The 15,064-nt window shown below is 43.5% G+C and overlaps 1 protein-coding gene across 2 annotated transcripts in view; it reads right to left on the bottom strand.

Annotated features, from left to right (window-relative positions):
- The window catches only part of LRRC32 (leucine rich repeat containing 32), a 29,998-nt gene extending 26,306 nt beyond the window's left edge, over nucleotides 1-3,692 (bottom strand). The window contains exon 1 of one of the 2 annotated variants that reach the window (XM_061629037.1): nucleotides 3,165-3,692. The gene's annotated coding sequence lies outside the window, so the exon portion shown is untranslated. The remainder of the gene's footprint in view (nucleotides 1-3,164) is intronic. The other variant, XM_061629036.1, reaches the window with a different exon arrangement.
- Nucleotides 3,693-15,064: the final 11,372 nt, after the last annotated feature.

The raw sequence follows: 15,064 nt of genomic DNA, 5'->3' as shown, positions 1-15,064 counted from the left end.
CTCTCTCCATGGTGCGCCAGCTGAATAGGTAGCATAGGCTGGGCATTAAACGTCCATTGGCATGAGGCTGCTCTAAAAATACTCAAGGACTAAAAATACTCAAGGAGTACTTGCTACTCCATAACTTTGGGATGACACAGTTGGCAGCTGTGGTAGAACATCTGCTCTGCATGCCAAAAGTCCCAGGTTCAATCCCTGGCATCTCTAGGTAAGTCTGGGAGAGATCCCTGTCTGGAACCCTGGTGAGCTACTGCCGGTCAGTGTGGACAATACTGAGTTAGGTGGAGCAATGGTCTGATTTGGTACAAGGCAACTTCCCATCTTCCTAGGAACAAAGAGGTAGGTGTGTATAGGGCTGTAGCCTTCGTGGAATATCCATCAGTGTTTATATCCTGAGAATAATGAAAGCCCAGTAGGCAACTGGGCTCCTGCAGCCCTGGGCTCCTGCTGGAAGGAAGGGCGGGATATAGATCAAATAATAAAGAAATAAAGAAACGAACAGAAGACTCAGGCCTCCTTCACACAGCTGATATATCCGGCATTCATCTAAAGTGCCTTAAATGCAGACAAACATCTGGAACATGACACGCTTTCAAACACAAACATTGCATTGGTCCACTCATCAAGAAGCCAGCATTGGTGGTTGTTCTTCATTGAAGGTGTACCCTTTGGTAAATCCACGTTTCCTGCCATGTAATACTGATTTACTGTAAAGCGTTTATAAATGGCTTGATACCATTTAAAATCTCTTAAGCAGTATGCAACATAAATGTGATAAACAATATCATGAAGACAAGGATGCAACATAAAACCAATAAACGGTAGTATAAAAGTTTCCAAGTCATGCCAACTGCAGTACTAGATGGACGCTACAAAAAGGTGCCATTTGAAAACAGACTGTATATTTGCGACCAATGTCAGGTGGAGGACATTGTTCGTTATATGTTAATTTGTCCTCTGTACGGGCACCCAAGAGAGAGATTCTTGAAACCTTTGTTGTCTCAAGGAAGTGGGAATGGCCTTGTAGAATCAGTACTATTCCTCCTGAGTGATACTAATTGTTACGTGACTTACAAAGTGGCTCTTTTTGCTCTTGCTGCGAAAAAGATTAGAAAGAAAGAACTAGATAAAATTGCTACAAATTGTTCGGGAGATTCAGAGTCTTAAACTCAGCTCGCTGATGGTAACTCTAAAATTATTTTATATTATTGGTTGCAACAGCAATTTGTTCTCTGTATATTCCTACATACCTCTGTACATTTTTATGTTTTTAATGTATTTGTCATGGCTTTTGGCTAGTACAATACACTGAATTGAACTGAGTAGTATAAAAGCATGTAAAACGATATAGAAACAAATAAAAGCAGGAATTCGGGGAATTCAGACAAATAAAAACAAGGGGAAAACAGGAAAAGTTAGGGCCAAATGATACATCTTCACAAGACATCTGAGGCAGCTGACAGTTACTGCTTCACATATGCCATTTTGGGGGTCACTGCCTTATGATATTACAGAATGTGCACTATCGCAAGTAGAATTTACCCAGATGATCTAAGCGATCTTACATGTCTACACAAGGGCAAGTGGCCTTTCAGGTAACCCGGTCCTGAGTTGTTCAGGGCTATGTATGTTAACAGCAAGATCATGGCGCAGCAGTTGATTGGCAGCCAGTGCCGTTCCCTGAGCACAGGTGTAATGTCTTCACTGAAGATGCTTCACTGAAGACTATGGCCACAGCATTCTGCACCTCCCGCAGCTTCCAGACCAATCCTAAAGGAAGCCCCACAAACAGCTCATTACAGTAGTCTAAGTTTAAGGGGTTGTATTCAACACTAGTCCTATTCAGAATAAGCACATTGGAGTTAATGGACATGACCAATTTAGGTTCATTAATTTCAGTGGGTCTACTCTGAGTGGGACTTAGCTGACTATGAAGCAAGGTTACCAGTTCATGAGTCACAGTGTAAAACAGCCATCAGGGTGAATAAACTTGTTCCTCCTTAACAGTCAACCCGAGTCACTCTAACTGTGACATCACTGCCAGTTTTATTTAGTCCATTCTCTATCACATTCGTAACAATACAGGATGCAACCTGGCCAAGTTTAGCAACCCTGACGGTGCAATCGCAAAAGTGTTTACTTAGAAGTGAGAATGGGGGAGAATGGGGGAGAAATTCAGTTTGATTCACATTTTAATCCAAACTTCCCTAATTCACACTTTCAGAAACAATACACAAACCAAAACACAACTAGCCTTCAAAATTTGCACTTCTCTCAGTTTTGCAGTCCAGTTCTCCAACCAAAACAGGTGTACAAAAGGGGTATGTTTTAGGAGATGGTGCATAAAAACGCATAAATTAGTGTAACATACAAAAATGCATTATGTAAGGGTGAATTCTTTGCCAAACATATGAAAACTAGGCATGAAAATGTTATATTAGGGGAAAATGCACATTAAAATGCGGGGGGTGCGGGTTTTTTTAATTGCAAACTGATGTGGAAATGTGTGAACTAAACTTAAGATTGGAAGAATGAGCAACGAAGAGAATCTGAAATTGTCAGAGTTGTCTATCCCTGCTCCTAAGTAAGTCTCACCATTTTCATTGGAACTTATTCAGGTAAAAGCGTGCATAGGATCGTAGTCCTGTTGATTGCAGTGGGAGAGATTTGCAATGCAATACAATCCTTAGCACGTTTGCTCCAACATTTATTTTATTTATTAAATTTATTAGTCGCCCATCTGGCTGGTTGTCCAGCCACTCTGGGCGATGTACAAGATAAATAACAATACATTAAAACGTTAAAATTTAAAACCATAACAGTAAAAACCTAACCCACCCCAAAAACCTGCCTGAACATAAGTCCTATTGAGTTGAATGGGGCTTAGTGTCCTGTAACTTTGCAGAAGAGCACAGCTTTATATGCTTAAAGCACATGCTTAATTGCCCCATGGTGGGAAATAAATTAGTTCCCAGATTGCTTCACTTTACCTTGATTGTGCCCCAGAGATTTAAAAAAGAAACCACAGCTGTTTCTGTTACCCTGTACTATAAGAGTACCCAGAACAAATCAGAGAATCATGAGTAGTTTCTGTCATCAGGGGAATCTCTGCTTAGATTTCTCCCCCTCTGATCCCACTAAGATAAATTCTCTTCTGTACCCACCTAGTGTTGTGGTGGTGAATGTGTCCAGTTTCACGTTCTCCCTCCGCCGTCTTTGCCAAAAATGCTCTGCCAGGGAATGCTGGAGTTTCTGGGACTCACTGTCCTGTGGCATTCAAGCTGACTGAGGATCTCAGAAAGCCAAGAGAAAATTTAAGTCACTGAAGGAGGGGTGGGGAGAAGGAGAGAGGGAGAGAAATGGTACGCAAGCGAAGGAACTCCTCATAGATTAGCCTTGGATGGATTAGATTCCTCAGCACTCCTCTTGCCTCACCAAGCTCCCCCAAAGCATGTGAGCATCAGCTTCACAGTAATGATTTTAAAGTGTGTGTGTGTGTGTTTTGTTCCTCTTGTATTCTTTATGTTCCAAGCACTCATATTTTACCTCGGCTGGTTTCCTGGAGCGTCTCGTGTGGGTGATGACTTCTCCTCTCACATTGACACATGCAAACATCCTAAGAATGCCAGCCAAAATCCCCTTTTGCAGATCCCAAACAAATATTTCTGCTCGGAGACAGCGATAGCTTGCCTGTGTTGCAGATGTGCGTGTCTGGGTCAAGTTGTGATCAACGGAAAGCGTTATGGGGGTAGCTTGTGGGGAGGGGGGAGGAAGAGCAGCCTGCTGTTCATTAGAATCAGAGCATATGGCCAAACGTTGTGTGGGAATTAGCAATGGTTTGTGCCTTTGCCCATGCCACATGGAAAGAAAGGAAATTTAACACTGCAACATTTGTGTATTTATTTTATTGTTTTAAAAGAAGAAATTGGTTCCACAAGGGTAGCAGTTTAGCCTGTAGTAACATAAATAACAAAAGGCACTTCCAGACTGTTGCTGTTTTCAGGAGGTTTTCAATCGCATACTGACAATTCAGGGTGGGCAATCAAAGTTGATTTGGAGGTCTTGTGCAACAAACCCACTTCCTTAGAAGACCAGACTTTTTCGTGATAAGGAAAGTGACAGGAAAATCGACTAGAAAGTGTGCTTGGTCCAACGTTATCTAACTTCCCTGCAAACAAATCAGAATGAGTGCTCAATAAGCAGTTTGTCTTGAAGTGATCAAAGAGAGTGAGTTTTATTTATTATTTATTTATTATTTGATTTATATCCCACCCTTCCCCCCACCAGGAGCCCAGGGCGGCAAACAGAAGCGCTAAAAGCACTTTAAAACATCATAAAAACAGACCTTAAAATACATTAAAGCAACGTTAAAAACATTTTTTTAAAGTCTTGTGACACTTTAAAGCCTAACAATCTTGACATAAGCTTTTGTAGCCAGGCCTTCAGATGAAGAGTTAGACAAATTCATGAAGAACAGGTCTCTCAATAGCTATTATACCTGTGGAACCTCCATGGATAGAGGCAGTGTACCTCTGAAGTGTTGAAGCTGAGGGCAAATGATAAGGCAATGTGAGCTCCACCCAAAACTGGCTGCTGCTGGAGGTAGACTGGAGGACCAGATAGACTCTGGACTGATTCAGCAGAACAATTCTTATGTCTTATGTTACGCTGAAGCTTATGACAATTTAAAATGCCACTCTACATTTGTTGGTCTTTAAAATGCTACAGGGGAATAGCTGTAGGTCAGTGGCAGAGCATCTGCTTTCAATGAGAAGGTCCCTGGTTCAATCTTCAGCATCTTCAGGTAAGGCTGGGAAAGATTCCTGTTTGAAATCTGCTGCCAGTCAGTGCATACAGCACTGTGCTTGATGAACCACTGGTCTGACTCAGTATAAAAACAGCTTCCTCTGTTCTTATCCTAGGGTGCTTCCAGACTATTGCGTTTTTTGGATGGGATTCAATCACATACCAGCAGATTCAGGTTGCACAATTAAAGTTGTTATGGGAGCTCTTGCGCAGCAAACTCACTTCCCCAAACAGCCTTCTTTGCTATAAGGAAAGTGGTAGAGAAATCCACTGGAAAATGTGGGATAACCTTTGCTGGATGCAACATCATCTAGCCTCCCCACAAACAAATCAGAATTAATGGTCAGTAAGCAGCCCACACCGGCTAACCTCCCCATAAACTCTGCAAACGAATCAAGATGAATGCTCAATAAGCATGTTGTCTGGAAGCAACTGTAGATGTTCAGCCCAGATTTGGGGTTCATTCTCCAGCGTTACAAGCAACATGTGAGCTTTTAATGTCTGCAAACAATTTTTTCACAAATAAACCAAATACAAAGGCCAAAATGGGAATTTTAACCTAAATTTCACACCTCATTTGAGTCCCAATGAAAAAATGTTTTGGCACACATTTTTAGGAAGAGAAAATGTGCTTAAAATGTAAGTTCACAACATTTGAACGTTTGGCAACATTTCAGATCCTGTCTTTTGGAATTCCAAATCTCATCCAATTTCTTTCTTCCCCGCCCCCCTGGAAATTTGTTTAAGGAGTACTTTATTTAAAAAAAAAATAGGGCATGATGTTGTCTGAGCCTATCATACGGCAAAGTCTTGCACACAGCCCTCACATGAGGATAGCTTTCTGCACATTGAGGGGCACTGATCTAACACTGGGGAGACACCAGAGCTCAGGGCTTTCAGCTGAAATTTCTATTTCTCTGAGAAAATTTCTGAGATTTTTATTTTATACAGAGAAAGAGAGAGAAAGAAAAGGCCATTTTGCATAATTGTCTCTGACTATTCTGTACCATTTTTTGTTGGTGGTTACCATTTCCTTCCTACAATCCCCTGGAAGTATGCTAGGAACACAGGAGCATGGGAAGCTGTATTATGCAAAGTCAGCCCTTTGATCCATCTAGCTCAGCTCTCACGGGTTTCAAATGGGGCATTTCCAGCTCCACGTGGAGATGCTGGGGATTGAACTTACGGCCTTCTTCATGTAAAGCAGATGCTCTACCACTGAGCCATGGACCTTTCTCTGCAAGGTCTGTGGCATTTGGGGGGGACGTAGAATAGAGGCCAAGCTGCCAACACACTCGCTGATGCTCTACTTGCAGCTATATTAATTTTATTAAAGCACCTTGGGGGTGGGGTGGGAGGGTGAGAGAAGATGCCGTGCTAATGCCACTGCTAATGGTGAGCACCATGATGCTATTGGAGACTTTCTCTTGCTGCTAGGGATGAAATCGTTCACATGCCATTTCTCTACCAACAAATTGGGTGCAGAATTTAAGGGAGCCATTTGTGCAGAGTTCTCTCTCTCTCTCTCTCTCTCTCTCTCTCTCTGTGTGTGTGTGTGTGTGTTCAGTCTTTAAAGCTGATTGGGGGCCGGGGAGACAAGTAAAAGGAATTCACTTTCCTCCTTCCAGTAACTTTTCTTTGTGGGCACTGAGTACTGATTCAATAGTGTGAAAGGTACCCTAGGAGGCACTTCAATATGCCTCCCGCAAAGCACTGGGATTGGACCGTCATTGCCTCTAATTGCATGTGTGACCTGTCAATCATGACATAACTTTTCTTCCTGATCCCCACTCTGGCATTTGCTCTTTTTCCCCCACCTCACCCTGGTGTTTTCCTTAGATGGTAAACTTAGAGAGATGAGTTTTGCTTTTAGCAGACACCTGTCTACAGTGTTCTTTTTGAATCACCAAGGCACCTCAAAGCATATTGGAGAGCTCCTGCTTCACTTTGAGGCACCTTCATCTCAGACAGAATCTCTCTGAAGCACCCTGCTTTGTCTTGTGATTCATGATTCATCCAAATCTGCTGCACATCCCTAGAAAAAAGCATGTTCATAAGGAAACCCCATACATGGAGCTGTTTGAAGGGAGGGTGTGGTGAAAAGGGACTGGCTCACCCCTTAATAGAGAGCCAGTGTGGCGTAGTGGTTAAGGTGTTGGACTACGACCTGGGAGACCAGGGTTCAAATCCCCACACAGCCATGAAATTCACTGGGTGACCTTGGGCCAGTCACTGCCTCTCAGCCTCATGAAAGCCCTATTGATAGGGTCGGCATGAATCGACTTGAAGGCAGTACATTTACATTTTACACCGCTTAATTCTTAGACTATCCTTCCACATTAAGGTAATAACTTTAAGTATCTGCTTGTGAAGTTTAGTGCTTTTCAATAATACAAATACTTAACAGTTGCCCATTGGTTTTGCATGTTCATGGGGCTTTTTGTGCCACAACTAGTTGTGATGGATGGACTGCCTTCCAGCCGAATGCCTCCAAAAACTCTGTAAGGTAAGCCAGTATTATTGCCCTCCACAAAAGTGTTCCTGTTCAAGGTTCCAGCCAGCTCATCATGCCCTTCCCCACAATCCGTTCAGCTAAGGGGCTCAGGCAGACCAATTCACTCTCCTGCTTCTCTCTCCCAGTTTGCAGTTTTTTCTTTTCTGAAAGACGCTCAATATTTTAATGGCTTCTGAACACAGCTTGGAAAAGTTACTTTTTTGAACTACAACTCCCATCAGCCCCAGCCAGTATGGCCACTGGATCGGGCTGATGGGAGTTGTAGTTCAAAAAAGTAACTTTTCCAAGCTCTGCTTCTGAAGGCCACTGAGCATGCCCAGTCTTCATTGAGGCAACACAATAGAAATGCATAAAATTATACACGGCATGGAAAAAGTGGAGAGAGAGTTTTTCTCCCTCCCTCCTAACGCTCATGGACATTCAGTGAAGCTGACCGTTGGAAGATTCAGGATGGACAAAAGGAAGGACTTCTTCTCCCAGAGCATGGTTACACTATGGAATTGGCTCCCGCTAGAAGCCACCAACTTGGATAGCTTTAAAACAAATTCATGGAGAATAAGGCTATTAGTGGCTACTAGCCATGATGGCTTTGCTCGACCTAAGGTTCTGAATACCAGTTTCTGGAAACCGCAGGAGGGGAGAGGACGCCCTCTGCTCCTGCTTTCGGGCTTCCATTGAGGCACCTGGCTGGCCACCATGAGAACAGGATGCTGGACTAGATGGGCCTCTGGCCTGATCAGCAGGGCTCTTCATATGTTCTTATGAATGTTTTTGGATTGTTATTTCCCTCACCCCTCCGGTCTTTTCTTAAAAAAAAAATGTTTTATGCTTCTGCTTATCTCAGGGTTTTACCTGGCTGCCTCCAGACAAATCTTAAACAAATTAACTAGTCAATTGGCAAACCTGAACAAACTGTCCTTGTAAACACACAGCTGTCACTGAACATGGCAACCAGGAATGGTATTCAAAGTTTCTCTTTCTAGGATGGCTACTCATGCCACTTAAGGTGGAACGTACCAAGCCAAGTTCAAGGTGTTAGCTTTGGTGTACAAAGCCCTATATAGCTTCACCAAGATTGTTGACTTAAGCATACACTGGGACACTGGGAAAGGACCCAGGGGAAGGGCTGGAGCTCAGTGGCAATTTGCACAATTGCATCTTGCCATTTCCTCGGGAGAGCTCAGGTCAGCATGCATGACATACCTATGTCCTCACTGTGGAAGGCTGTGTGGATCCAGAATTGGCCACCACAGTCACTTATGGACCCACTGTCAGACCTTATCTTGGAACACAATCATAGAATAGTAGAGTTGGAAGGGGCCTATAAGGCCATCAAGTCCAACCCCCTGCGCAATGCAGGAATGCAAATCAAAGCATTCCCAACAGATGGCTGTCCAGCTGCCTCTTGAAGGCCTCCAGTGTCGGAGAGCCCACTACCTCTCTAGGTAATTGATTCCATTGTCATATGGCTCTAACAGTTAGGAAGTTTTTCCTGATGTCCAGTCGAAATCTGGCTTCCTGCAACTTGAGCCCATTATTCCGTGTCCTGCACTCTGGGACAATCGAGAAGAGATCCTGGCCCTCTTCTATGTGACAATCTTTTATGTACTTGAAGAGTGGTATCATATCTCCCCTCAGCCTTCTCCACGAGTGATCGCCAATGAATGAATGAACAGTGTCCCTGTGAGGTAGGCAAGGCTGAACGATAGTGGATGACTAGCTCAAAGCCCCTCCAGTAAAAGTCTTTTAGCACTGATTCTTATGAGTCTGGGGCAGTGGCAATTTCCACTCGTATGCTTTGTAATTACTAGGTTGCATTAGTATTCTGTATCCTATTGGGAGGAAGGGCAGTATATAAATTTAATAAATAAATAATAAATAATAAACAAATATATTGTTATTTTTATATGTTGGTTGTTGTTGCTATGTGCCTTCAAATCAATTTCGACTTATGCTGACTGTATGAGGCAGCAACCTCCAATAGCATCTGTCATGAACCACCCTGTTCAGATCTTGTAAGTTCAGGTCTGTGGCTTCCTCTATGGAATCAATCCATCTCTTGTTTGGCCTTCCTCTTTTTCTACTTCCTTCTGTTTTTCCCAGCATTATGTCCCACCTTTTCCATCAAGGCAGCATAAATACTATTCCTCTTTATCTCATCCTCACAACAACCCTATGAGGCAGGATAGGCTGAGAGAGAGTAGTTGACCTAAGCTTACTCAGGGAGCTCCCTAGCTGAATGGGGATTTGAACCTATTCCTGATCTAAGATATAATTAGTGAACACAACTAATTCATGTTAATGCATGAAGCAGCATTTTAAACTCTACACTTTTTGGAGTTTCCTCATGGGGTTCTTGTTTTGCATTGATGTTTATTTGGGGGGAGGGTTGCAGGGGTTGTGGGGGAGATGCTGGCTTCAGTCTTCTAATCCTTCATTCCGTCTCTGACTCCTGGCCTCTAATCTTTGACCGGATGGTGTCCTCTGCCTGACCTTCAGCTTCTGTTCTGTCGTCCTAAATGAACTCTGCCATGGACACACTCCAAGCCATATTCCTGGCACACTTTGGAAGTCACACCTTCCTGTCTAGATTCCTTTTAAGTCATACACCAAGCAATTCTCGTTCTTTGTTTTCTTAACCCAGGTGTTTCCTTCTGCAGTATCTGCAAGTCATCTTTGTACCCCGCTCTGTCGCAAGTGCAAAAGCTTTGATGTAGACTTCCATTCCCACAATGGTCTCTCCATTTATTTTTTAAAAATTAATAGTTGCATAGCTTTAAGTTGTCCTATAAGCAGGGCCCCCTCGCTGGATCGTCACCTTGTAGTGGTGAGTGGGCTTGTGTGTTCCAATGAACCCTGTGAGCGCTGCCGTCGGGAGTCATGTACTCCCAGCAGGGTCACCCATGGCGGTAAGGTTGAGGGAGAGGAAGCAGACAAAGAATGATCCAATAATGTCCTCAATGGCAGAACAGGAGGAGGATAACAATATGTATGTTACAACGGCTGTGAAGGCAGATGAAGGCTGCAGCAGATAAAAGACTTCCAATCGTCGTGGTATCCATGCCATTTGTGTGTTGATCGTTGTGCACTGATCTCCCCACATAAAACAAATTAATGCACAGCCATCTTCCAACCAAACCAAACCAAAAGTCCCGTGGCGATCGGCAAATGGTGACGGGGCAGGACTGTGAAATCTGGAAGCCCCTAGTCATGGACCGGCACATGGACGGTGGTTACACATTCAGTCGTCCTGGCTCAAGGACCGAGGCAATTGAGTAGTCTGGCAGCTATATCCATGACTGAGCAGTCCAGGATCCACTCTGCTCACCCCGTATGGGGAGGGGGCTAGAAAAGGTGCCCTAAACATAGTCTGCCTCATCTCTCTCCCTGACTGGATTACCGCATCCAGTGGGGTAAACGTTATTTTAGGCTGCATTAACAGAAGCATGATTTCCAAATTGAGTGAAATAATAATTGCCCTTTGTTTGGCACTGGTTAGGCCTCATCTTGAGTACTGCACCCAGTTCTGGACATCACACTTCAAGAAGGATGCAGACAAACTGGAACAGGTTCAGAGGAGAGCAACGAGGATGATCAGAGGACTGGAAACAAAGCCCGGTCAGGAGGGACTGAAAAAAACTGGGCATGTTTAGCCTTGAGAAGAGAAGACTAAGGGAAGATAGGATAGCACTCTTTGCCACACAAATGAGGGCCATGATCTCTGCTTGATCATCCCAGAGTGTAGGACACGGAATAATGGACTCAAGTTACATGAAGCCAAATATTGGCTGAACTTCAGGAAAAAACTCCCTAAATGTTAGAGCGGTACAACAATGGAACCAATGACTAGGGAAGCATGGGCTCTCCAACACTAGAGGCATTCGAGAGGCAGCTGGACAGCCACCTGTTGGGTATGCTTTAAGATGGATTCTTGCATTGAGTAGGGGGTTGGACAGGGCCAGTTCCAAGGGGAGGCCAGGTGGGGCACTGGCCTGAGGGCCCCTGAGGCTACAGGAGCCCCTGAGGGGCCCCTCTGCTCCCCTTCCATGATTAGCGGCAGGATTACTGCAGCAGATCGCACGGCGAGAGCTTTGGGGCTCCGCCATTCCCTTCCTTAACTTACCTTGTTCTGCGGTTGAGCATGCAGCAGTGCCCTTAAGAAAGATGGCGGCTGAGGCTTTCCTAAGGGGCTGAAGCCTCTGCCGCCATCTTGGCTGATGGCACGCATGCGTGCTGCGCACTCACATCCCTGCCATGAACCAAGGTGGTGGCAGAGGCTTCAGCTCCTTAAGGAAACCTCAGCCGCCATCCTCCTTAAGGGCACTGCTGCATGCTCAACTGCAGAACAAGGTAAGTTAAGAAAGGGAATGGCGGAGTCCCGAAGCTCTCACCATGCGCAAATCGCAGAAGGGGAGTGCTGGGGCCTGGGTCAGGCTTTTGCCCAAGGGCTCCAGCGTGTCTGGGGCTGGCCCTGGGTGCACGCACGCATGTATACGTGCATGCGCACATGCATGCCAGGGCCCCAGCATGTCTGGCGCCGGCCCTGGGTGTGGGTGTGGCCCCCTGATTAGCCAAGTCCAGCAGCTGTGAGTCTGGCTTTTAGAACACTGACAGTTGGTTCTTACTGAGCATGCCCAGCTTTATCATTGAGTTTAATGTTTATTAAACAGCCACCTGTTGGGTATGCTTTAAGATGGATTCCTGCATTGAGTAGGGGGTTGGACTCGATGGCCTTATAGGGCCCTTCCAACTCTACTATTCTATTATTCTTCTGAACCCCATGCTCTATTTAAATTCAGTTCCCCACTAGTGATCTGTGGGCGCACGTCAGTTCAAGTGGACTCAGGGCTCACTGCAATAAGCTCACCGCTCTCCACCTGGCTGACAGCTGAGCTGTCCCGATGAGTGTGCACAGCATGTGTAATTGGACACACACATGGCATTTGGGATTGGGGCGTAGCTCTGGATTCTCAAAATCAAGAAGGGCCATAGCTCAGTGGTAGAGCGTTGGCTTTGCATGCAGAAGGTCCCAGGTTCAGTCCCCAAGGGCATCTCCAGGTAGGGCTGGAAAAGGACTCCTGTTTGAAGCCCTGGAGAGCTGCTGCCAGCCAATGTGGACAATATGAGCTAGAAGGGCCAATGGTCTGATAGTGTAAAACAGCCTCCCTGTGTAGAATAATATTCATCTTAAGCCTTGATGGTTAGTAAGCTCTGTTCAGATTATTTATTTAATTATATAGCATTACCACAGTGACTTACAAAATATAAAGAAAGAAATCTCTCTCCCTCCAGTCTTGATGTCTCTCCAACCCTCACAGCTTTTTTAAAAGAATGAGTGATTGATTGAGAGAGAGGAAGCTGCTATTTCCATTTTAGAGAAATAATTTATGCTAAGCCCAAGATCACCTAGCAAGTTCAAGGTAGATGTGGACTTGAACTTTATTGTTGGGAAGCCCAAGTTCAGTAGATGACCCCTAGCAAGATCATAGAATCATAGAATAGTAGAGTTGGAAGGGGCCTATAAGGCCATCAAGTCCAACCCCCTGCTCAATGCAGGAATCCAAATCAAAGCATCCCGACAGATGGCTGTCCAGCTGCCTGTTGAAGGCCTCCAGTGTCGGAGAGCCCACTACCTCTGTAGGTAATTGGTTCCATTGTCGTATGGCTCTAACAGTTAGGAAGTTTCTCCTGATGTCCAGTCGAAATCTGGCTTCCTGCAAGTTGAGCCAATTATTCCGTGTCCTGCACTCTGGGATGATCGAGAAGAGATCCCAGCCCTCCTCTGTGTGACAACCTTTCATGTACTTGAAGAGTGCTGTCATATCTCCCCTCAGTCTTCTCTTCTCCAGGCTAAACATGCCCAGTTCTTTCAGTCTCTCCTCATAGGGCTTTGTTTCCAGTCCCCTGATCATCCTTGTTGTCCTCCTCTGAACCTGTTCCAGTTTGTCTGCATCCTTCTTTTGATACAGCTGTTAATATATTTTGTTTTTATTCTCAGTCCTTTCCTTTTTCACCTTGTTTTGATCATAATGTGGAGTTGTTTTAATGCTGCATTATATTTATTATTTTGTTGTTGCTAACCTGTTTTCTCATTGTGTGAACCACGTGAGAACTTTTTATTATACAGAGGCATATATGTATGCTAATTTATTTCTAAACCAGCCTTCATCATATCAAGGTGGGATACAATCACTAAAACTTAATCAAGTCAAAATGGTCACAAATGAGTCAACAGCAAGAACAGGTAAAAGACACAATTAAAGCCCAAAGACTTAAAAGGAAAAAAAATTAAGCACGTTGCAGGTTAATAATTGCAGGCTGTTTTTATGCTCTTTATTTTTAATTTTTATCTTTTGAGTCCTTTTAATATCATTCCCCCATATATTTATGCATATGTATGTATGTATGCATATGCATATTGTATTTTATGTATTCTAATTGTACTTGATGTATTTTAATTTACTGTAATGTTTTGTGTTTTTATTGTGTATAATTTTATTATGTATGTGTGTGGTTTTATTGTAAGCTGCCCTGAGTGCCCTATTGTAGGGTAGAAGGGCGGGATAGAAATATTTAAAATAAATAAATAAATACAATAAAAACAATTTAAAATCATGTGAAGTATCAAATATAGCACTATCAATAATAGCACCAGTAAAATAGTCACATAGCTCTTGCTGTTAACCACTACACCACACCAGCTCCCTGGGCAGATCAATGAATAAAATGTAGGTAAGTAATAGGGTTACAACCCTATATATTTCATCTTGGGAATAAGTCCCATTAAGTTCAGTAGGGCTTCCTCCTAAGTATAGGATTACAGCCTGATCCAATTAAAATGTAATTAATCAATTAAACCTTTTGGTCAATTAAAGTGTCCTTGTTTAATCCTTGAGCGGTTTTTTTAAAACAGCAATTTTAATTATTAGTAATGCATTCACTGCAAGTAGCAGATCCCTTTTTAGAAGAGGCAGTCCCCTTTCTCTCAGACACAGGAAGGAAGCACCTCTCTTCTAAATTTGTTGTGAAATTTGTTGAAATGTAAACTATTTTTAATATTGTATTTTATATTGTCGTGAGCCACCCTGGGAACTACTGATGAAGGGTGGACAATAAATTTAATTAATAAACAAGTAAAGTGTGGCATGTGTATCAGCAAACAACAAGCAAGTCGGGGAGTTTTCTCTTTGGAATTATTGTTTTTAGAAATGGATGCATGGATAGATGGATGGATGGGTTCAAACTGAGGCATTCAATCAATACAGTTTTTTCTTAATCAGCTGATGGTCTTAATAAATATGAAGAATTAATGAACGCAACTTGATTGACCAGATTCCCTCCCCCATTTCAAATCATTTCAGATCATCTCCATTCATTTCAATCATCTCCATTAAAGAAAAATGAGACTGGCTGAAACTTAAGTGAATAAGTAATTGGCCAGTTGACTGGCCAGCGCTGTTAAGCAAATGAACAGAAATTGGTTCTGCTGCATCTCAGAGAGAGAAGCAGAGATGTGTTGGCTGGGTATGTAATGGGATGTCTACGTCTGCATTGACTCAAGCAGATATATATGCCAACTGCAAACTAACTGATGACCAGGTCCCGGCGGATTACGATTTGGCAGAATGCAGTCCAGTCTCCTAGACTTGTCCGTATGGAGTTTTCCTACCAGATGTTTTACAGCTTGGAAAGAAGTTTCTCATCCCTGAGAAATGTAAAGGAATTCCTAAATAGGGGCTTCTA

Source organism: Rhineura floridana, chromosome 5 (assembly GCF_030035675.1).
Source record: "Rhineura floridana isolate rRhiFlo1 chromosome 5, rRhiFlo1.hap2, whole genome shotgun sequence".
Classification (NCBI taxonomy): Eukaryota; Metazoa; Chordata; class Lepidosauria; order Squamata; family Rhineuridae; genus Rhineura; species Rhineura floridana.
The sequence above is the reverse complement of the archived record's forward strand: the minus strand, read 5'-3'. Positions and strand labels throughout refer to the sequence as shown.